We start from the raw sequence: 22,508 nt of genomic DNA, 5'->3' as shown, positions 1-22,508 counted from the left end.
TTACAAGATATTTTTATTACATCTATAGTAAGAGACTTACAGTTTTATGCAAGAGCTGTCTAAGACACATATATTTTTTTAAAAGAGAAAAGCTTTAAAAATTACAGTATTCAACAGCAGGCAAGCTGAGTTTTTTTAAATAGGATGCCACACATTTTTCTGTTATTAATATTTCTCTTAGGATCAACCAGGTGAAGAGGAGAGGAAATGAGTCAAAGTATGCCAAATAACTCCTATAATTGGCTGAAGTAGCAAGGAAATTTTTATAAAAAATCCTTAATACAGTAACTTACAGCAGTTTTAAAATTAAGATATATTTTAAATTGTCCCCTCATTTCCAATTCTTTTTTCTAAAGAAGACATATTTACAACTATACAGATCCCCAGCTAAGAAGCAAATTTAATATTCATTGCAGAAGCCTTCAGTTAGGAAGTAAAATTGATATTAATATCCAGGTTAAAAAATACTGGGCTTCAAAAAATTGCAAAGTATATTTGCAGATGTCAACAAAAGTTACTGTCTTTATACAGAATGCTTTATATACATTTGATACATTATTATTCTATATTAATCTAATTCATATAATGAAAAATATAACTATATAGAGAATTATATATATGTTATATATGTTATATATGTTATATATTATATATATATATATATGTCCTGGGTTCAGCAGTAGCAGTCAGTTTTCCTCCTTCTTAGTAGCTTTTGCAGCACTGTGGTTTTGACTTTTGGCCTGGGAACAAAGCTGATAACAGCGATGTTTAGACTGACCAAGGACTTTGTGAGTCTCATGGTCTGCCAGGGAGGAGAGGAAGCTGGGAGGAAGCAGGGACACAACACCTGACCCAAACTAGCCAAAGAGGTATTCCATACCACAGCACGTCATGCCCAGGATGTAGAACTGAGAGTTCCCAGAAGGGCTGGATCACTGCAGGGTGGGGGTGAGGTACCGGTCGGTGAGCGGTTGTATTCTCTTCCTTGTTATTTCCTTTATCATTATTATTATTGGTGGCAGCAGTAGTGATTTGTGTTATACCTTAATTATTAAACTGTTCTTATCTCAACCCGTGGGAGTTGCATTCTTTTGATTCTCCTCCCTGTCCCTCCAGAAGCGGAGGGAAGGAAGGTGGGGGGGAAGTAGACTGCGTGGTTCTGATTTACGGCCTGGGCTTAAACCACGACAATAAGTTAAACATTTTTATATATAAAATTTTAAAACCACCAGCTTTTTAGTTTGTGCTTTGATTAATTTTCTTTACTTAGCTCTAAGGTAAGGAAATGTATTCTCCCTTTTGAGACTTTTTTACCTACACAATTTCAGAGGATGCCAGGATGCTGAAGATACTTTTCCTGATTTTCAATTAGACAAATAAAAAGCTGGTGCCTCAACACCATAGGCAGGATAAAAGGCACTGGACTATGATTCTACTCTGCTCTCGTGAGACCTCACTTGGAGTATTGTGTGCAGTTCTGGTGTCCTCAACATAGAAAGGACATGGAACTGTTGGAACAAGTCCAGAGGAGGGCCACGAGGATGATCAGGGGACTGGAGCACCTCCCGTATGAAGATAGGCTGAGAAAGTTGGGGCTGTTCAGCCTGGAGAAGAGAAGGCTGCGTGGAGACCTCCTAGCAGCCTTCCAGTATCTGAAGGGGGCCTACAAGGATGCTGGGGATGGACTATTCATCAGGGACTGTAGTGACAGGATAAGGGGTAACAGGCTCAAACTTAAACAGGGGAAGTTTAGATTGGATATAAGGAAGAAATTCTTTCCTGAGAGGGTGGTGAGGCACTGGAATGGGTTGCCCAGGGAGGCTGTGAATGCTCCATCGTTGGTGGTGTTCACGGCCAGGTTGGATGATGCCTTGGGTGGCATGGTTTAGTGTGAGGTGTCCCTTCCCATGGCAGGGGGGTTGGAACTAGATGATCTTAAGGTCCTTTCCAACCCTAACTATTCTATGATTCTATGATTCTGTGATTGGTCCAGGGTCCCACAGCACCTGGCTATTGACTGTCACCATGGCTGCTCACTGCCTGTCCTTCAGAAGGCTCTCACACAGCCACCAGCTGTGGTTCAAAGTTTAGTGTTTTAACCAGTCCTGGCCCTGCCAAACAGAGGTGCATACATGGTTTGCTCTTGGTAAAGCCAGATGGGCTCTTCCTGATACTTCTTTTCCATGTGCCTGAAAAAGGTTTCCCAGATAATTTAGCCCATAACGTTTCCAGGGATCTCCCATATTGGAGTGTGAGTGATGCCTGCCTTTTTGCAGTCACCAGAGACCTCCCCTAGTTACCAGTTACCCTTGAAGAACTGAAAGCCTCCTTGCAATGGCAGCTAGGTCCCTCAGCACCCTCAGTTCCATCCCCTCCAGTCCACTGGTTTGCTGTAATGTTCCCTAACTGGATCATCTTCAACTGTGGGCAGCCATTCTTTACAAAATCTGGTAACACTGTAGCTATGACAAAACAAAACATTGGTTTGTGTGATTTATTCTGTCTTCTGTCTGCGTTAATACCTATTAAAAGGTATGAGCTATCAGATACCCAGAAAATTTGGGGTTTGCAATTCTACCTAACGTTCCAGTGACTGGCAGGTAGGAAACCCGTGAATATAAAAGGCAGAATAAAGACAACAAATACTTCTGAATGAGCAGACAGTCTAGTCGTTCAAGCAGCTTATACTAAAATAAAAAAGAAAAAATAGAAGCTTGATTTGTAAGCTTATTTTTCTGGTTTACAAGACCCAGTAACCACAGAGTCGCATTTCAGCTATCTGGGAATGTGTATTGGAAGCCACCAATGCCTTGTATTTATCACTGCCCTAATGTTATAAAGTTCTGCTTTATTAAAAGCTTCAGAAGTCATTTCATATTTTTCAGGAATGAAGTTTTATCAAAACTTGTTTCCAAGCTAAGAAAAAAAATAATAAAATAAAAAGATTTGATTTTTCTCTCTGGATAGTAAAGGTAAAAGGAATGTCTCTCTTTTGTCTGCCTGATATTACAAAGTCTCTTACAATGTGCTAGTCTTGATGAAAACCTTTTATGCAGAAACATTTAGTGTAAAAGTGTAAAAGAAAATTCTTTTCCTCATCTTTTGAGATTAAACATGGGTTTGAACTAGAATTTAAAATTGAGATCATTCTTAGCACTGAACATGATTAAATTCTTGATTTCAGCATTAGACTGAAACTGCGGTTTATAGGTTTCAATACACCAGGAATTCCTGGCACATTTTGTCTGATTTTCAGAGCTGCCACAAAAGCAAATCCAGTATTTCAGAAAGGTCCACTTTGTTCTGTGAGTGAGTCCTTTCTGGTAACTTAGGAACACATGAACAGAACACAACATAATTCCATTCTATCCAAGTATACTGTGGTTAATAAAGAAAAAAAAAAAAAGGCAGAAGAAAACTAATAATATACAAAACCAAAGGAAATATTGGTAGGCAAAGACATTCTTGTTCTACAAGTCATTTTTCTAATGGACTTTTCGAATAAAAGTATTAGTAACAATTTGGACACATGGAGATGCATCAGTACCCCACATCATTTCATTGACCTCCTCACCTCCAGAATGATGCTATCTAGGAGAAATCTCTATTCTACATTTTCACTTTATTAAGGAGCTGCACAAAAATGTATATACTTATGTAATATTTTATTATACTTCATATAGAAGCCGCATGATGTATTAAAGGAAACTGAATGATTTTAAATCACATATAACTCAGCAATGCACTCCTATACAGACATAATTTTTGAGAAAGTGGCATTACATACACACTTTCTCTTTTAACTACATACTTGATTTTTACAGCATTTATTCATCTAACTGCCAAGAATGTTCAGCCTGATTGTACATCTCAGTGTATTTCAGATATCCAAAAAGTTACCTGTCATAGTAACTTTGCTGGTAGGCTTTTCATTCTGCACATTTGTTAGGTTGGAAAATAAAGTTGATTTACTTCAGACAGTCAGAACACCTGGAAGTGGACTTTGAAGGCAAATTTATATATAAAAGTTTCATGGGTCAAATAGCTTTCCATAGGATGTTTCCTGCCTCCAGATTCTTCTTTGTACACAGTCCTCTACATCTGACACACCCTTCTCTGACAGCTCTTAGCATAGTTCCACATCAGCAGCTCACTTTTAAGAGAACTGTAAGCATTCTCATCAACTTCAGACATAAGCCTACATTTACTCACCCATCTGTCATAGTGGGGTGTTACATCCAGTCATTCATCCAAAAGGCTTGATTCAGCAAACCCTTGAATATCATGCATAACTGAGAATATTAATGAATTTCAACTTTTAGGTTTTTTTAGGTTTTCCCAATTATTGTTATTATCTTGAAAGGAATTAAAAAAAAAAAAAAAAAAAAAAAAAAGTGCCACAATCAGTAAGTTTGGAGTACTTTTGCTAAGCAGAAGTAAGCTACATTTACAGATGCCCATTTGCAATAAAACAGTAAAATAAAAGTTGCCTGAAAAGGAGATCATCTAGAAAATAGTGTTATTTTTTTGCTACAGACCAAACTGATATTCGTCAGTTACTATTTTCTTTACCTTATTTCTTTAATTTCATTTGTGAGCTATGGTTGCAGTAGAAGGATATGTGGATAATGATGATAGATAGATGATAGATAGATAGATAGATAGATAGATAGATAGATAGAAAAGTAGCAGGGAAGAGAAGCAAAGAAGAAAACAAAAAGGAAACAACCTTTGAGTCTTTTCTTTTTCTTAAAGATACTGAGTACAGATGAAAACTAGAGAACAGAAAAAAGAAATATAATCATGATGCAAGAAGAAATGGAAAAAAAAAAAAATCCAAAACAATATTTACTGTTGATCTTTTTAACTATTAATGTGAGCAGTTGCATCAGCATTAACTAGACTTTCTGCAGTATGCATTTTTCTCAGTGTCAAGCATTTATAAAATTAATTCTAGAAATTTCAATTCCAAAATTTAGTTGCAAGTTCACCTGACTGACCTGGTCTGCAGCCATAGAAGTGGCATTGTGAACTGCTAATTGCAATATTCTGTATGTGCGTAAGGCTGTGGCAGGTGAACTGAAAATGCAGTGGAGAGACACAGTGTCAGTCCCAGATTAAACTCTAAAAGAATTGGTATTAATAAGGAACAGGGATTATTTTTACTGCCTGACACAGTAAGGCCATAACTTGATGAAAATTTTCTGGAAGATTTCTAATTATCTCATCCCCAAGGAGCTTGAATTTTGAAAAATATAGAGCATAGATACTTAGTACAATCATAAATTACTTCTGCCTTGTCTGTTTCACTTTCCATGATTTTTTCTATGACACATTTAATTTTATGATAATTTTTTTTTGCTTAAAAAATCAATTTTTTTCTTAACACAAAAAAATAAAAAGCCAAAGCAAATTAAAAAACCTCAGTGATGGAGCCACTTTCTAGTTCAGAGGTTTATCAACTTTTTGAGATTTTGACATTCTGTCTTTCATGTCAATAAGAGTTGTGGTAACAGCCAGACTGGATCAGAGAAGAAGCCTCAGCTCAGATAGAAGAGTTGACATTGAAAATGTGATTCATTCACCTAAACACAAATATCTAATTGATTCTAGCAGGTCTTGTATGTCCCTACATCCTTATATGGGGTACTTCTGCAGGTAGCACACACATTCAGACTATAAAAACTAAAGCAGAATGTGATGTGAAATAGAGCTCTTATTGACTTGGTCAACTTGTAAAGGAATATTATTCACTGAAGAATCTGAAACTAAAGTTACTGCAAGTGAGGGGATTCCTCAGCCATCTACAGGAGTGCAGTAGGATAGCCGCTACATAGTGAATGGTTCCAACTCAACTGTTCAGGCTTGCTCAATTTGGCAGCCAATATACTTGTCTGTAACAGCTGTACAGGATGTAAAGCTGAGGGAAGAAGAAGGAAGGGGTGGACGTTCGGAGTTATGGCATTTGTCTCCCCAAGTAGCTGTTAGATATGATGGAGCCCTGCTTTCCTGGTGATGGCTGAACATCTGTCTGCCCATGGAAGCTGGGGAATAAATTACTTGTTTTGCTTTGTTTACGTGAGTGGCGTTTGCTTTACCTATTAAACTGTCTTTATCTCCACCCACGAGTTTCACTTTTCTGATTCTCTTCTTCATCCCACAAGGGAGGGATAAACAGGCAGCTGTGTGGGGCTTAGTTGCCAGCTGAGGTCGAACCATGACACATAGACACAAAGAATATAGTTAAAAATACCATTTAATAAGAATATGAGCTAGACTGAGGTGGTGAAGTGCAAGGTGCAGGTAACCTGGTTACACTTTTATCTCTTATCTCAATTTCTCTCTGTTGTCCCAGGCTTGTTCCATCCTTTTCCTTGCCTTTGTTTTTTCCAATAACAATTTTACAATATGCCTTGCACATTCTCAGTCTCTTGAATATATTCCACATTAAATTTTAAGCAGTCCAAAAATGCTCTTTCCCCTGCATCCCATAATTAATCCCATACCCCTCTTCAGCAATCCTTCATTTTGCTCCATAAGGCATTTGGGAAGTAAGCTTCTTTTCAAAACTTACCTTGAGGGATGAACACCCAGATACAGGGCTTGCTGTTCTTCTTGGACAGCCCTGGGCCAAGCAGGGTCTTCTTGCACTCATCTGTTTACTGGGGTCCTTGGCCTATTGTTGTTCCTCTCTGGGGCACACGATGAAGGTGGCAGAGGCTGTCCCAGCTAGTGAAATTGTCAAGAAGAGCCATCTACTTCCACTTGCCCCATTACTCTCTCTGTAAAATGGGAACAATAATATTACCCTATTTTAAAGCCTAGAAGAATGCATATCTGACAGATACTCAGAAATCATGCCACTACTGTAACAAATGGAATAAGCATTTCTAATGATAAACAGTGTTTCCTTATCCAGGGAATAAAGGCTATTTAGGTCTTGTACACAAAGTCATTAGAAGTCCCATGTTTCCTTCCCCACCTGTATATCTGGTTTCCATCTGAAGAACAGCATAAGAGTGCAATTTCTCCATTGTTATTTCAGTATATAGTTGGTATATATGACTTCCGACAATGTCAAAGGATTTGGAACTGAGAAGTGCTCCCTACACAAAGAGCTTACCAGGTGCTCTTCAGGAGCTTAAAACTCTCTCGTACATGTAGTACGTAATCATGGCTCAGCTTTGAGATACTTTTTGGAGAAAGTGACAGCTGTAGTAAGGTAAAGTTGGGCTCCACTATTTACATTTTTTTCTCCAGCTAGTGAAAGAGAAAGGAAAGAGAAAATATAGGAGTCAAGATAATATTTCTCTAAACCACAGATTTGAGACACCAAGATTTTCAAAAGAGTGATGACAATTGTGATGTGTACTGTGAATACATAGACTTCGCTGAATGACTCAATTTCTGGCATGCTGAAAAAATCATTTCCTTCCAACGAAGATCAAACAACTTGCTACAGAGAACTACAAAAGACATATATAACAAATTGCCTTGCAAAGTAGCATATCAGGGAGTTCCTATGCTCACAGCAGTGAGAACACCACAGCAGGAAGCCTAGAAGCAAGCACCTATTTTTAGGACAAAACCCATTTTCTTTGGGTAATTACATAATTAAATTAATAATAATTATGCTCTTTGAAAAAATATTACATTATCAGTGTATGTTTCACATGTGCTACACTGAGATTTATGAGAAGCAGTTGATGTCCAAGTTAATACTGCATATGCCAACTCAGTGACATAGAAGTTCCTTCTTTTCATCTCAGAAAAGTACTATATATTGTGACATCTGAAAGAAATATCATAAATGGAAATAATCACAAATTTCATGTGGAGTTTTTCAATTTTAAAAGTCATGATTTATTGAAAAAATCTCTTAATAAAAGAGTTTCACTGAATTTCCTACGTAAAAATAAATTTATAACTGTCAAAGCTTTTATAAGCTTTTAAAAATCTATTTTCTGTTCTTCAGAAGAAAAAGGCTTTTAATATTAAAATATAAATACATTTATAAAGTGAAAAATGAAAGCCAAAACTGAGATGAAATGTTTTAGAAATTACTGCAGCAGAATGTTTTGATTAAACTGTACAGATATTTTTCTCTCTTGCATTTTCATGGAGATGTACTTTTCATATATTCAGTGGGGTTTTTTTCCAACTCAGAAAGAAGCAATTTAGTTGCTTAAAAATGGGTAACTAATGTCATTATAGACACTCTATTGTTTTTTCAGATACTTGCATGGAGCTAGCATGGCTCACCAAAGGTCATGACAGATGAGGGGCAGCAGATGGGTACCTCAAACTGCTTTAAGTGTCTATGTTTAGGCAACTGAATCCTGCATTTTGTCACCCTGCAAGCCAAAATTATTTGATAAACATAAGTAAGCACATCTTCACATTCAGTTGTGCTGGTTCGTTTGTCTTTGTTTGATGCTTGCCAGAAACCAAGTGAAAAAACTCCACTCTCCATAAGTCTAATAAAAAATAAAAAAGAGAATTTGCAGAAAGATTACCTACTTCTACTCCAATCAAGTAAGTTACAAGAACATTTCAGCTGTTTGTCTTTAATAAGTAGGTACATAGTGAATAAAAGACAGACTAGGGACAATGTAGACCCCCTCCGGAAGCTGTCAGGAGAACTGGCTACCCTGGATTCGGAGAAGGCTGAGTTTCTCAATGACTTCTTTGCCTCGGTCTTCACTGGCAAAGGCTCTGACCACACCACCCAAGTCTTGGAAGGCAGACGCAGGGACTGTGAGAATGAAGACCCTAGGCCCACTGTAGGAGAGGATCTGGTTCGAGACCATCTTAAGAACCTGAATGTACACAAGTCTATGGGACCTGACGAAATCCATCCGCGGGTCCTGAAGGAGCTGGCGAATGAAGTTGCTAAGCCACTGGCCATCATATTTGAAAAATCATGGCAGTCAGGTGAAGTTCCCAATGACTGGAAAAAGGGAAATATAACCCCCATTTTCAAGAAGGGGAAAATGGATGACCCGGGGAACTACAGACCAGTCAGTCTCACCTCTGTGCTTGGCAAACTCTTGGAGCAGATTCTCCTGGAAGGCATGCCAAGGCACATGAAAAACAAGGAGGTGATTGGTGACAGCCAGCATGGCTTCACTAAGGGGAAATCCTGCCTGACCAATTTGGTGGCCTTCTATGATGGGGCTACGGAACTGATGGACAGGGGTAGAGCAGTTGATGTCATCTACCTGGACTTGTGCAAAGTCCCACACGACATCCTTGTCTCTAAATTGAAGAGACATCAATTTGATGGGTGGACCACTCGGAGGATAAAGAACTGGCTGGATGGTCACACGCAAAGAGTTGTGGTCAATGGCTCAATGTCCAGCTGGAGACCGGTAACGAGTGGTGTCCCTCAGGGATCAGTGTTGGGACCGGTCTTGTTCAACATCTTTGTCGGTGACATGGACAGTGGGATTGAGTGTGCCCTCAGCAAGTTTGCCGATGACACCAAGCTGTGCAGTTCGGTTGATACGCCGGAGGGAAGGGATGCCATCCAGTGGGACCTTGACACGCTTGTGAGGTGGGCTGATGCCAACCTTATGAAGTTTAACCATGCCAAGTGCAAGGTGCTACACCTGGGTTGGAGCAATCCCAGGCACAGCTACAGGTTGGGCAGAGAAGAGATTCAGAGCAGCCCTGCAGAGAAGGACTTGGGGGTGTGGGTCGATGAAAAAATGAACATGAGCCGGCTTCAGTGTGCGCTCGCAGCCCAGAAAGCCAACCGTATCCTGGGCTGCATCAAAAGGAGTGTGACCAGCAGGTCGAAGGAGGTGATCCTGCCCCTCTACTCTGCTCTCGTGAGACCTCACTTGGAGTATTGTGTGCAATTCTGGTGTTCCCAACATTAAAAGGACATGGAACTGTTGGAACAAGTCCAGAGGAGGGCCACGAGGATGATCAGGGGACTGGAGCACCTCCCATATGAAGACAGGCTGAGAAAGTTGGGGCTGTTCAGCCTGGAGAAGAGAAGGCTGCGTGAGACCTCCTAGCAGCCTTCCAGTATCTGAAGGGGGCCTACAAGGATGCTGGGGATGGACTCTTCATCAGGGACTGTAGTGAGAGGACAAGGGGTAATGGGTTCAAACTTAAACAGGGGAAGTTTAGATTGGATCTAAGGAAGAAATTCTTTCCTGAGAGGGTGGTGAGGCACTGGAATGGGTTGCCCAGGGAGGTTGTGAATGCTCCATCCTTGGCGGTGTTCAAGGCCAGGTTGGATGGGGTCTTGGGTGGCATGGTTTAGTGTGGGGTGTTGGAACTAGATGATCTTAAGGTCCTTTCCAACCCTAACTGTTCTATGATTCTGTTCTATGATTCTATGGTTCTAAGTTTATTTTGTTGATCCCAGGTTTTGATGAGTTGAACTTGAAAATGGAAACTTTAACATCTCACAGCGTTGTTTTTCATGAAGTAAGAATATAAATAGCAATTAAGGAGAAAAAAAGAAGCTAAACTCTTCCGAAGAGTGTTGCTCTGATTTTACATTTCTTATCTATCCATAATTTGATATTATTAAATACAACATTTGAATGTACAAGGAAATCAGCTATTTGACCTTTCTTTAACTATTTTTTTGGGAAAAAGCAGTAGAAATATTTGCACTAAACTAAGTAAAAAACCCAAAATAGAAGACATGTCTGTGTTTAGTGGTTAGTGTTCTGATCCTTGGTTCATAAGCCATATTTCCCTTATGAGTATCTGAAACTAAAATTGGACACTTAAGAAAAAATTATTTTATGCTTACATTTATGCTTGTTACAAATCAAGATTGCTCAAGATCAATACTCATACTTCAGCCATAGAACGTGACAGAAATACAACATAAACTGTAGAAACTTGTTTTCACCTTATATTTAGAGCTTCTTTGTTTCTAGTTATCTTTTTAAGGTTTTATATAAACCTAATTCTAAACATCTTCTTTCTTTCTTCTTGGATATGTATGTATCTCAAAAGATGAAAACCATGGAGAAAATGTGAAGAATTTGTTATTTTTTTGATTCTCACTACTTGGGGAAATAAAATGCTAAGTTTTTGAACATGTATTAATTTTTTTTGATGGACATCCAGTAAACTACATACTAAAAAAATTAAATGCTTCCTGCAGATTTGTTTTACTCAAATTAATGGTTGCTCTGAACCAAAATCCCAGGTCTTAATACATATTTATTTTCACTTTACACAGGCTTGCAACTTGACAACATAGTTTCTCATGTCCATCGTGGCCCAACCCACAGTTCTATGTTTCAGCTCTTACCAGCTTTTGACGAACGAGGACAAAGCACAGCTTTGTAGGTCTAATTCCCTTTGCAATTTTTACAAGACTGATATATTCAGAGATATTCACTGGTTTTGAGCAAACAACAAATAATGTATTTAAGGGAAAAAAAGAAAAAAACAAAACCAGCAAACAAACAAAAAAAATACAACCCATGCTTTCTTTTTTATAAATACAGCCCCTTTTCTAGTCAGAAGAAATTAGTTTCAACCTTACTAGCACTTGTGAAAAGCTTCACATATTAATGACAATAATGCAAAACCTGTAAACTTTGACTGCTAACAATAAACAGGGCAAATGCTTGAAAACATGCGGTTAAGTCCGTAATGACTAACAAACGCTCCTAAAAATGTACTGTCACTAAACTAACTTGTTGAAGGACTTGAAGGTCAGTTTGAGACAAGGGACTTGGTAAATGGAAGAAGTCACATCACTCACAGAGCTGCCCTGTCATACAAAGTATTTGCTTCCAAAATGGACTCAGTGACACTTCTTTTCCAACAGAATGCATTCCTGATTTGTCAGGAATGAGACACACACTGTTAAAAGAGGATATTGGTGAATGTCTTCACAGCACAAGTTCTGTTGAGCAGCCTGCAGAAGTGTCACATTTTGTTAGAGCTGCTACCCTGTCCTCATGTCTCATTATGCATGGAGAACTATACTTGAGGGGATCAGTTAATGAAATTAATGCTGAAAATGAAACAAAACCCAGGATGACTGCATGACAATGCCACAATACATCTGCCCACTTTAAAACATGTTAGAAAATAAAGGTACAACTCTCACTATTTCAACTGGATTTTTATATTATAATTGTTTTTTTATGTACTCAAAAATCACTTTAAATGGCTGTGGGAGGAACATATTACTTCTGCTGTTTAATTTATGCAAACATGTCTGAATTTACTATTCTCTTTTCCTTCTTGCATACTTTACTCTGTATTTTTAACCTCCCATTATGACTTGTTAAACAAAGATTTCTTTCATTGTTTGCCTTCCTTTATTTGTCTATGCTGGCTTAAATAACCTAAGTCTAAGATGCATTGGAACCCACAGGCACTATTCACAATGTGCATAATAGATAATAACAAATAGCAACTGAGAAAATAATGCAAAAGCTGTCCATAATACTGTTTGAGTGACACTGATGTTGTTTTACCTGAATATTCTACATGGATGTTATGGAGTTTTTCATTCTTGAAAGAAGAATCTGTCACTGAGGCATCTGCTAGATCATAGTAAGTAATGCCAGAGTGTTACTACAGTTCTTGAACGAAGTGGCATTCATCAGTTCATCAACAATAGCTACTCTTCAGAGCATTTAGGCAAGGTTGTGTCATCCAGCATCTCTAATACTACAATGATGGGGTCTTAAAGAAGATAAGGGAGTCCACTGGTTATGCAATATGGGTTGGTTTGTATGGTCTTCCTACATGGCTATTCCTACTGCTCTTGGAATAAAACACTGGGCAAGATTTGTTTGATTTGGGGCAGGGTGGGCATTTCTAGCATTCTTGTGACATGGCCAAACCCAAATACCCCCGCAGATAAATTCCTCTTTTGCCTACCCTGCCTTCCATTTGAAAGGTTATACGGGAAGAGAAAGACAAGCATACAGAAGAGTTTCCTGTTGAAAACTCAGCACTCAGCTACTAAGTAGAAGAGATTTACAAGATAAGAGGGATCTTGACTTCAGAGCCTAGTGGTTAAAGCACTCCTTTGGGCTGTGGACTTCTGAATTATGCTCCCTGGTTTTTGTTTTGCATTGTTTTACACAAGTACATGGGACCTGACGAAATCCATCCGCGGGTCCTGAAGGAGCTGGCGAATGAAGTTGCTAAGCCACTGGCCATCATATTTGAAAGATCATGGCAGTCAGGTGAAGTTCCCGACGACTGGAAGAAGGGAAATATAACTCCCATTTTCAAGAAGGGGAAAATGGAAGACCCAGGGAACTACAGACCAGTCAGTCTCACCTCTGTGCCTGGCAAACTCTTGGAGCAGATTCTCCTGGAAGGCATGCCAAGGCACATGAAAAACAAGGAGGTGGTTGGTGACAGCCAGCATGGCTTCACTAAGGGGAAATCCTGCCTGACCAATTTGGTGGCCTTCTATGATGGGGCTACGAAACTCATGGACAGGGGTAGAGCAGTTGATGTCGTCTACCTGGACTTGTGCAAAGCGTTCGACACTGTTCCACACGACGTCCTTGTCTCTAAATTGGAGAGACATCAATTTGATGGGTGGACCACTCGGAGGATAAAGAACTGGATGGATGGCCACACGCAAAGAGTTGTGGCCAATGGCTCAATGTCCAGCTGGAGACCGGTAACGAGTGGTGTCCCTCAGGGATCAGTGTTGGGACCGGTCTTGTCCAACATCTTTGTTGGTGACATGGACAGTGGGATTGAGTGCGCCCTCAGCAAGTTTGCCGATGACACCAAGCTGTGCAGTTCGGTTGATACGCCGGAGGGAAGGGATGCCATCCAGTGGGACCTTGACACGCTTGTGAGGTGGGCTGATGCCAACCTTATGAAGTTTAACCATGCCAAGTGCAAGGTGCTACACCTGGGTTGGAGCAATCCCAGGCACAGCTACAGGTTGGGCAGAGAAGAGATTCAGAGCAGCCCTGCAGAGAAGGACTTGGGGGTGTGGGTTGATGAAAAAATGAACATGAGCCGGCTTCAGTGTGCGCTCACAGCCCAGAAAGCCAACCGTATCCTGGGCTGCATCAAAAGGAGTGTGACCAGCAGGTCGAAGGAGGTGATCCTGCCCCTCTACTCTGCTCTCGTGAGACCTCACTTGGAGTATTGTGTGCAATTCTGGTGTTCCCAACATTAAAAGGACATGGAACTGTTGGAACAAGTCCAGAGGAGGGCCACGAGGATGATCAGGGGACTGGAGCACCTCCCATATGAAGACAGGCTGAGAAAGTTGGGGCTGTTCAGCCTGGAGAAGAGAAGGCTGCGTGAGACCTCCTAGCAGCCTTCCAGTATCTGAAGGGGGCCTACAAGGATGCTGGGGATGGACTCTTCATCAGGGACTGTAGTGAGAGGACAAGGGGTAATGGGTTCAAACTTAAACAGGGGAAGTTTAGATTGGATCTAAGGAAGAAATTCTTTCCTGAGAGGGTGGTGAGGCACTGGAATGGGTTGCCCAGGGAGGTTGTGAATGCTCCATCCTTGGCGGTGTTCAAGGCCAGGTTGGATGGGGTCTTGGGTGGCATGGTTTAGTGTGAGGTGTCCCTTCCCATGGCAGGGGGGTTGGAACTAGATGAACTTAAGGTCCTTTCCAACCCTAACTATTCTATTCTATGATTCTATGAAAAGTCATTGATTTTAAAACACCTGTACTAGTATGAAAGACTGATTACCAGCCGGGTTTCCTAGCCACTAGGATAGTTAGCAATGCTTTAGGCCTTTAGCACTGAAGAGAGACAATTAAATAGTCTGGGACTGTTGTTAAATAACAACATAGATTCTTTAAGTTTTGAACTTGGATCCTATATGACTCAGTCCTACAGAGATAATATTAATGATAGTCATAATCTTTGTTATCATCATGCAATTCATTTTATTTTCCCCTTAGCTCAGCACTCATGATTATAACTTTAATAAAATAATTTCAGTCAATATTCTTCAGGATCTTGATTCACAAGGGCATGAGGGAAATGGGAAGGAGAATGTAATGCATCACATTAAAAAAATTATATATATTTTTCTTGGTATTGTTTAGCTCACTTTCTACTCAGTCAAGATGTGTATTCTGCTGGATATTTTTTGTTTCTCTCTTTGCATCAGGTAAATGGAAGGAAAGTTATTTCAGAATGTGCAACATTTTCACCTGTTGTTTCTCAGGTAATGAATAAAGTTGTGCACATTCGACACTTATTTAACTTGCTCATGTGTTATGTTGTACTTTCTTGAATAATTCATTATGCTCCTTAGATTCATGTAGACAGGATACGTAAGGGAATCTGGGAGAGAAACATGAAACTGTCAAGTAATCGCTAGTATCTGAACTGAGGTTATAAACAAATCTGAGCCTCTAGTAAATTAAATGTGTAAAAATTGTGCAGAAATGCAAGCTCTTTCCTTTAAAAGCTGTGCACTGAAGCATTCACAGTATAAAACTTTCAGGATGTAATTCTGTTAGCAGAAATGTAGTAGTAGATTAAGAGATAAACCACTACACTAAAACTGTTAGACCAGTGCCTGAAAACCACAGCCTTTTTAATCAGAAAGTAATCTACACTTCTAAAAATACAAAGGTTATCTTGTACAGTATTGGCAGAATGGTTTTCATCTACATACTATTAAAAAGAATAAACTAAGCACAGAATGCTCAGTTGTGGGTTTTGTATTTTCCCATTTCGATTGTTTCCTCGCCTATATGTGTCATTACATAAACCACTTGGTCAGATCCTACAGATGACTGGTAATCCAGAGATCATGACTTGAGAGACAACCTTAGATTTGGCTGCTCCAAGAACTTATTTGATTAGTCCTTCTACTCAGATGAAGTGTCATGAGTAACACTGGTTGCTATAAATCTTTAAGAGTTATTCTATTTTTTATAGAAGCTGTTTGATAAACCAAGGAACCAAGATCAGTGTTCTGTTACATCATCAATGTATACTGTCCATCTTCACATACACACGTGAATACACAAGAACACATTTTACAATGTTTTCTCTTGAGGTGATGGAAGTTGGGTAGTTAAAAAGGTGTTCTCTCTGAAGACATTAATGGTCTCTCTGAAGATACTAAGAGTTTAGAAGTCATAAAATGTATTTATATCACATGATATTTGATTCTGTGTTTAGAATTGCATTTCGGCAGCCACGAAATATGTGATTTTTCCTGCTGACTTCACTGGAAACTGAACTGTACCTTTGTATCAAAGTAAACAGGTTTAGCAGAAAGACAGACATTCATGTGAATTCATAGATGACTAGAAACTAATAACTATTTCATTCTGTACTCAATATACTATGAGATGGGGGTTTGTACTGTTTTCTTTCATACTGTACTTAGCATGAAAGCAACAGCAGGAGATGAGGGAAATATTCACTGCTAAAATCCCCATGGAATTCATTGTAAGGATAATTCATTGTAATACTGAAAAAAGAATGAAAAATTAGACTGAAAACAAAAGTGAATAATGTGGGGTATGGCCTTATGTTTTAGGGCTTTTTTTAGTATGCTCTTGTTTCATTGCATTTTTACACTTTCGTTACTTGTTCATCATTGAAAATTTATTTGTGGTGCCAGAGAGGATTTGGAAAACTGCAAAAAGGCTGAGAGAAGTGTAATAGAACTCAGAGTTGAACTGATATCTTGGGGGAAAATGGATATTCTTGCTTCTCTTCAGCAAGTCTTTCACTTGTTAATTCTACAAAATTTGATCCTTATTGAAGCCACAATGTCAAAATATGAGGAAAAGAAAATTAGAAAAAGAAAATAAAGGCCCTACAGAATTTTGTAAGCACAAAACTCTCAGGTGATAAGGGTGAAGTATTAATAAGCTTTTTTTCTGTTCATAACTTGGGTTACAAATTCCTGGGCAACTAGCTCTAGGTGACCCTGGTTGAGCAGAAGGGTTGGACCAGAGGACCTTTAGAGGTCCCTTCCAACTTCTACTATTCTGTGATTCTTTGATTCTGCTGTTAAAAACTTTACTATCTGTGTTTCACAGATGTCAATGAACTATAGAATTTTTTAATTTTTTTTTTCTTTATTCCTCTTTAACTGTAAGGATATTTCAGAGGGAAAGCATATTTGTTTCACTGACTTTGTCTCTTCAGAAAGGAGTATGCAGGCAGTGTAGCTGAATTTATTTTGAAGATGCCTGTCAAATCCATAAGAGATGAAGTTTGGATGTTGGGTACAAACACCATGTTTCCACTCCAGTGGAGTAGTGAAGCAAATTGAAATGGTTAATGAGTGCCAGAATCATCCTGCCCCATTCCCTTGCCTCAAACCCTTATAGAGACTTCAGCTAAAGAGATTCCTGAATTGCAACAATGTAGGAGAGATGAAAATCAATCTTACAATGCATCTATAGGATCTTTGGAAGGCAAGCAGAACACTCATCTGACACCAATCCCTCTAAACGGTGTCAACTTTTGTAGGTTCAGCCGATCTACACATAGTGTTGCTGTTGTTAATGATTTCCCAAGCTAGAGCAATAGTGTTTATATTATATATATACACGTACATATATAAAAGCATTTAACCAACATGTGAAAGAAAGCAAAATATGGTTTTAGTCAAATGATGAGTTTTCTTCTTATGCAGATTACTTTTTCAAATCAGCTATGGGAATATTTTGCTTAGTTTTAAATGATTTATTCGTTGCATATAAAATTGTATTTAGTTCACAGTATTACAGTTATGAACGACAATTTTAATATGCTTATCCATACCTAAGTGTACCTTTTCCTTGTCATTTCCCATCAACATTAATTCCTTATAATCACTAAGGGAACCAATGATAAATTAGATCAGTTCATACTAACGTACTAGAATGCATTCTGTTTAATGTAGTAGGCTATTGATTCTTGTTCTAAATTCAGGTATTGCAAGATATTATGTAAGTGTGAAATGCAAACTCTAAGGGTTTGGTCTAGTTGACCAAATATGGAGTTCAAGTGCCATTTGAACTGCTTTGGAATATACCTTCTGGTCTATAGACACTTTTTTAAAGGTACATGGGCTATCCATAGATCTCATATCAACTAGCCCTATGTAGATAACTGAAATGTCCAAGACTTTCCAAAATGGCACTTGGTGCCTTAAAACCTTACTGCAAAGTTATTATTCACTTAAGTGCCTACCTTCCCATTACAGTGGAATGAAAGCTGGTATCATTTCATCAGCTGGATCGTTCCGTACTCTCTATTGGCTACAAAGCAGCACGATGATAATGTTTTAATGATAAGACATTAGTGACTGGTGCCATTTGAAATACTATGCATTATTGTATTGGGCTCATACTCTTCCAGAAGGACACGGGACAACCGTATACTGAGTGCAAGATCCATCAATGTGTGATATTTCAAAAGGCAGCAAAATCTCCAAAAGCCTTTAAATGGGTGTCTGAATTGAGTCTAAAATATCCTACAAATACAGTGGCATATTGGATACTAGCTTATAAGTAGACACCTAAATGTAGGTGTTGAAATCTGCTTTACAACTTCTCTACATTGGCAATTGTCTTGTGTTCACTATAAGGGAAGTCACACCCAGCAGCTGTTCTAAACTTGACAATATAACATTTTATTTCAATACAGGGAACGGTGTTTGTGCTACTTTTGTGCAGTCATTGGCTAGACCCTATGAGCTGAAAACAGAATATCAACTGACATTGCATGAAATTACCTGAAGGACAAAACCATTATAGTAATATAAAAAAATATAACCAAAACTGTTAATAAAAGTGGGGGTTCTTTTGCAGAAGAAAAGTTCCTCGTAACAAAATCTAAATTGAGATACTGTTGATTACAGATCTAAGATTACAAGAAGCATTAGAGACCTTCTCAATTACTTTGCATTAAACTTCTCAATTACTTTGCCTTCAAGTCCCTATTTGTAGCTCATGACATTTGTGCTTAACAATATCTTGTATCTGTTGGATAAAAAGCAAGAATATTTGTTTCCTTTTTTAATTTAAAATAATTAAAATATTAATCAATTAGCTTTTAAAATTTCTTGTGTAATTGGAAGCAGGTAGGAATCTGAATTATTGTATTCATTATGCTAGACAGTCACCACTTTATATGCACCACAAAAGCTTAAGTATAGTAAGTACCTGCAGCTGTTTTGTAGCAGATGGCTATAGTCAGAAAACTGATATTTTTTTTTACTGCTGTTGAGTGCACAGCACTTAATTCAGTAGCCAAATTAAAAAGGAAAAATCAAAACACCACTCCCCCAAAACAAAGAAAAACCCCAAAAAAACAAAACCAACAAAAAAAAAAAAAAAAACAAAAAAAACAACACACTGATCATTTTAAAAGATATAATTTGTCTTTTTTCTCCTTTTGCTTCATAATTACCATATATCTTCATCATCCTGTTTCCTCAGCTTGGTTAATATTATTTTGGTTTTGCTATTTTTCAAGACACCTGCTTGATAGGTTTTTGAACTAACATAGTATGTACCCCCTGTAGACATTCTGTCCTCTGAAGGAAACATATGCTGAAAGTCTTAAGACTTAATTTCACAGCTTTAAAATCTTACAATCATTTCAATCTTGTTTGGAGAAGGGATGGGAATCAGGAAAGTAATAATCAGGTGAGATCTTACCAAGCAGACTACAAACCTAAAAATTATCTACTTGGTCTGTAATGCCAGAAAACAAGACAAATTAGTCCAAGCTACCTTAGTCAACTTCTAGCCCATTCCACTTGGAAGGGAGGAGGAACCCAAAGATTATGAGGGATAGCTTCTTAAACTATACCCTGTAGTCCACCGCCAATCAGTAAATTAGATGTAAAACATTGTAAACAATATTGACCTTGTAATTGCTTTTTTTTCCCCAATAAAGTTTGATGCACAACTCCCTATAAAAGTTTATATAAGTACACGCACATATATAAGTCCTTAAGAATCTATAACTGGACAATAAGTAACCCTCCCATTAGACTGCATTTATTAATTTCTAGCTTCATAATGGCCTTGTTTTTTTATGCTAAAGCCATAGAGAAATATCTTTTTGCTGAAGTTCCTTTACTTTTTTTTTACACAGTTGTAGTAGGCTTTTCATGGAGAAAACTGCTCAGGTCTGGCACTTTGAATTTCTATAAACTTTGCTGAAGGTCAGGAATTTCTACACTGCACTCAAGAAGGAACTGTTGGAGGTTTTGAATTCAGGAGTGGTGTCAAGTACAAGGAGACAGCTACTCCTAAAAAGCTAAGTTCTGCCTTTGTATATTTTAAGACCTTCATAAAAGCAAAGTCACTATATCCAAGGAGACATATTAGTGTCCCCTAGATCATACAGTTTCTGTTAATCAGAATTCAGTTCATCAGCTGTCCACTTGATTGTAGAGTAATTCATTCTAGGATAAATTGAGCATTATTTAAGAAATGTCTTAGAAGTATCTTAAAACCCATTCATAATTTGCAGGTTGATTGGCAGATACATTGTGCAGCCATAGGCTTGCTGTTGCCAGCCCTGCAAAAAGTATTGTGCTTTTCTTTACAACTTGTTCTAATGCAGTCTAAGCTACTGTAAGCATCATGAGAAAAGACAACCGAGGGAGCAACTCCAAATGAAAAATCTGCAGCTCTTTTATTCTAGTCCGAAGCATACAGAAGTAGAGAGGCTGATAAGCACAGAATTAAAAGTGGAAGAAAATCATTAAAGGGAGGAAGTCATGAGATCTATAAACCATACTAAATAAAATACCAGGTGATGTGCTTGCTTTAGTACCAGTTCTCCCATGCAGACTATTAAATAGAATAATATCTTGATAGTTGGAACCCAAGGTATCTTAATTCTATTCCTCTAATTTCAACAGCATCTTTCATAGCAATTTTAAAGTTGCTTGGAGAATTTAATTTTTCTGCTCCCCATCCATGCAGCAGATGAGCTAACATAATGTAAGGAGAAATCAAGATCAGGACTCCATTATGAAAGCTGCTGTAACGTAATGTGGAAAGAGATACTTTAAAAGACAGTTGCCATAGTATCACTTGGGAAAATTTGGACCGGCTTTGAGTGGGGTTTTGGAGAAGATGACCCCCAGAGGTCCTTTCCAAGTAAATAATGTGATTCTAAGGCCTGTTGGTTTTTTTTTTTTTTTCAAGGAGTTTGTGGCTTAATTAAAGACAGATCATAATGGCCTAACTTGGAAAGACAGGATTATTAAAGAAAGTAAGGACTGGAGCAAAACAGTACAAACTATCATACTACTTACTGTATTATGCAGTGGCCCTCACATGTAAATCAGGAGGAATGATTACAAGGAGAGTGAGCTATAAGACTAATATGTCCAATTGGAAAATTCTGTCAGTCACTGTCCCCTACTTAATTCAGGGCTTATGCATAGTTGAAAGAAGGGCAGACTTCAGTGCAACATGCTGTGACAGGACTACTGAAAGCTCATTACTTCACCGATAAATCCATCTGAACACAAGACTACTGTTACTAAATATGTAAGCACCTATCACTGTACTGGCTGTCCTTGGTACAGGTTTTGAGCACTTTGATTACTGTTGTGTGGGTTAGAAACTGAACGTGGTAAAGGGAGATTTTCCCTTCTTGTCTTACCTTCTTTTGTGTTATTTAATCAAAGATAGATATTTCAAAATCCTTCAGATCCAGAAGGAAGGCCTAAGCTTAAGTTTGAATCTGCCCTTGGAATTTTAAAACATGATGAATGTAATAGAAATATTTTTTCTTCTTTGAAGTACTTATCATAGTTATGCTGTTCTAATGTAAAAGGCATAGTTTGCTATGTTGAGCAACAGCACTAAACCACATTGATCTGCTTGCATTGTATCTCCCCATCACTGTCTTGTTAAGAGCACACTGAATAATTTCATTCTGTAGGAACAGTCTGTTACTTGAACATGCTTCTCTGAAATTGTTATGGGTGCTTGAGTGATAACTGATTGGATGACCTGCCTACACTCTAATAATGAACAGAATATAGAAAGTAATATAGCGTATTAAATTGAGAATATAAATCTCTTTCTATTACTACTGTCTTCCACAACACTAATGGAAACTTCAGCTTTTTATAGCGGCTTAAATAAGAACTGGAGAATGATGAACCAGGCAGGATTAATTAAATGCCCAGAAGACATCGCTGTTGGTCTTCCTCCTCTCTACTAATCTCCTGCTTTCACCCTACATCTACACGTTCAACTACAAATTCACCTGCAATATAAATTGCAGATTGAGTTTAAGATTTTCTTGCTTTATTGATGGGATTAATTTTCTGCAAACTACAGGAGCTGTTCTCTTGTTGATGTCACATGCTTGTGCATAACACTAAAAACTTCCAGTTAGGATATTTGCCCTCTCCGTAACTACTACAATTCAGTGGAGTCAGACTCAAAGCCTTGTTGCTAAAAGAGAAAAGGTTGTGTTGGTTCTGTGTCCAGTACAAAAGTATGTCTTGATCATTTCCCTGATCCTCAGATGCATAAACTCTGCTTGAAACTTAATGTTCTTGGGTTTACC

This window comes from Psittacula echo (genome assembly GCF_963264785.1).
Source record: "Psittacula echo genome assembly, chromosome: 3".
In the NCBI taxonomy this organism is placed as follows: domain Eukaryota; kingdom Metazoa; phylum Chordata; class Aves; order Psittaciformes; family Psittacidae; genus Psittacula; species Psittacula echo.
Note: the sequence above shows the minus strand (reverse complement) of the source record.